We start from the raw sequence: 2,500 nt of genomic DNA, 5'->3' as shown, positions 1-2,500 counted from the left end.
TAATCTCACTGCATTAAATAATTACACACTACTTCTATATTGAGCACTTTTCTTTTGCTTGTAAACTCAGGAACATATGCTCAAATAGAAATGAAAAGAAAAGAACCCTGAATACATGTTATAGAGGTTAAATAGTTATGACTGAAATCAGCATTACATGTTTCACAGATATAAAAACATGCCTGATCATTCAGATGCAGTGTACGTAAGGGTGAAGCAGCTACAAGTTTTAAAGAAGGCTGACTGTTATTGGAAGGAGTAACAAGTTTGTCCCTATAAGTTAAATTAGATGATGAAACCACTTGTCAGACACCTGCTAAGTACTGTAGTGGCTGTTGGGTATTGCTCAACAATGTTGAATGGGGGAAGCTCTGATGCAATAGATAAGTGTAGTTTGCCTTGCTTTCATTAGAAATTCCAATAAAATACTGATAATATTTTCAGGAAAAAAGTCATGAAACAAACTAATGTGATATCAACTAATAGGTTTAAATTAGTTAACAGAGAACTCCCATTGGCTGTCGGCGGCTAAAATATCTTCTGGCCCTGAAGAGAAGGATTGTATTTGAGATGTGATTCTACCTATGCTAAAGATGTGTCTCAGCAGGAAATACTCTTGATGTTAGGGTAGCTCAATATTTGGAGCAACATGTTCTACAGATTTTGATAAACAAAACGTTCAACTGAAACGTTCAATCATCAACATTTTAAGGTCGGATTTACATACTAGCATATATGAGTCAAATCTCAAGAATAGTAATTTTGTTTTACGTGTTAAAGGTATGAGCCCATATACTTCACAAGTACTCACAGACAGTGAGATTGATGCCATTAATATTCCTCTTGTATATTTTTGAATCAACACCTGCAAGAAGGAAATCCAATGAGCAAAGAGAGAAATCCAACTGTTTTGATTTTGCATCATTTGGTCTTACTCTACCATGAACAACTTCTGCTACTAGAATATACTACTTTTCTACTCAATACTCATCACACTGTGAAACTCATCATCATCCACTGGTTAATTGAAGAAGAATTAAAAAACAAAAATACTCAGGCGAAGGAATGCTTGTGTGGTTAAGAAGCTCACTTTGCAACAATCTGGTTGTTCTGGGTTCAGTCCCACTGCGTGGCACCTTGGGCAAGTGTCTTCTACTATAGTCCCAAGCTGACCAATGCCTTGTGAGTGAATTTGGTTGACAGAATCTGTGGAAACCTGTCATACATGTGTGTGTGTGTGTGTGTGTGTTTTGTGTGTGTGTGTACCTGAATCTTTGTGCCTGCACTTATTTCCCACCACTTGACAACTGGTGTTGGCTTGTTTATGTTTTTGTAACTTAGGGGTTCAGCAAAAAACCCAACAGAATAAGAACCAAACTTTAAAAAATGTACTAGGGTGGGGATCAATCTGTTTGATTAATACCCTTCAAGGTAGAGTCCCACTATGGCCACAGCCAATGACTGAAACAAGAAAAAGATACAGGCTTAATTAATTGACTCAATACCATAAACTGACAAGATTTGAACTCATGACTGTCAAGCCAGTGGCTTAATATTCTAATGAAACTACCATTGTCATTCTGCCTTTATTAATATAATAAAGATTTAATAAAGAAATGTTACATAGAATTTCATTTCTTTCTTTCACTTTATATTATTATTATTATTTTTTTTTGCCACACGTAACCTAAACCTAAGGTTTGTATTTATTAATGAAGAGGAGCTCAGATTTAAGTTTCAAATAAAGGAAGGAAGAAAAAAAAACCCAGATGTGTTTGTCAGTGGAATGCATGTATGCATATGTATGCATTTTTGCATACATATGCATATATTGAGTGTAAGGGTGAATTTATACTCTTTAACTATTTAAGGAACTACTGAAAAATCTAAAAGCTCAGTAAAATCTCAAAAGAAATACAGTCAAAGCATGTCAGTTTAAACATCTGAGTTTGAAATTCCCCAGATTTTGCAATGAAGTATCAAATTAAACTTTTATTATTACATCATTTGAAGACAATTTGATTGTTCTTATTTTCTTTTGTTAATCATCTGTTATTTTCTAAGTTGATGATTTTAGTAAATCATCATCGTCATTATTATTTGCAATTATATCATCGTCATAAAAAATTAATATTTGATAATCATAATCAAGTTTCACCACTGCCTGACTCTCCCTGCTCCGAGTCACTACAGAAGCCTCAAGTTGGGATTCTTTTTAAGGCAAGTAAATGTTATTTGACACACAAAGACAAGAGGAAAGTGGATTTCATTAGCATCAAGCTATCAGTGATGTATCCACCCCCCTGAGAAACACTCAAAGGTTAATTAAAATTGATGAGTCATCAGGAAACAAGACAGACAGAAAGCAGAGAGATACTTATTGCTACACCATCAGGTCTGAATCTGAACTAGTAGTATTTTGGCATCCAGCACAGTGGTGTAGCCTTTGATATGTCCTTATGACAATCTACACACCCACACATACATGTATATATATATA

This window comes from Octopus bimaculoides, chromosome 5 (assembly GCF_001194135.2).
Source record: "Octopus bimaculoides isolate UCB-OBI-ISO-001 chromosome 5, ASM119413v2, whole genome shotgun sequence".
Taxonomy (NCBI): domain Eukaryota; kingdom Metazoa; phylum Mollusca; class Cephalopoda; order Octopoda; family Octopodidae; genus Octopus; species Octopus bimaculoides.
Note: the sequence above shows the minus strand (reverse complement) of the source record.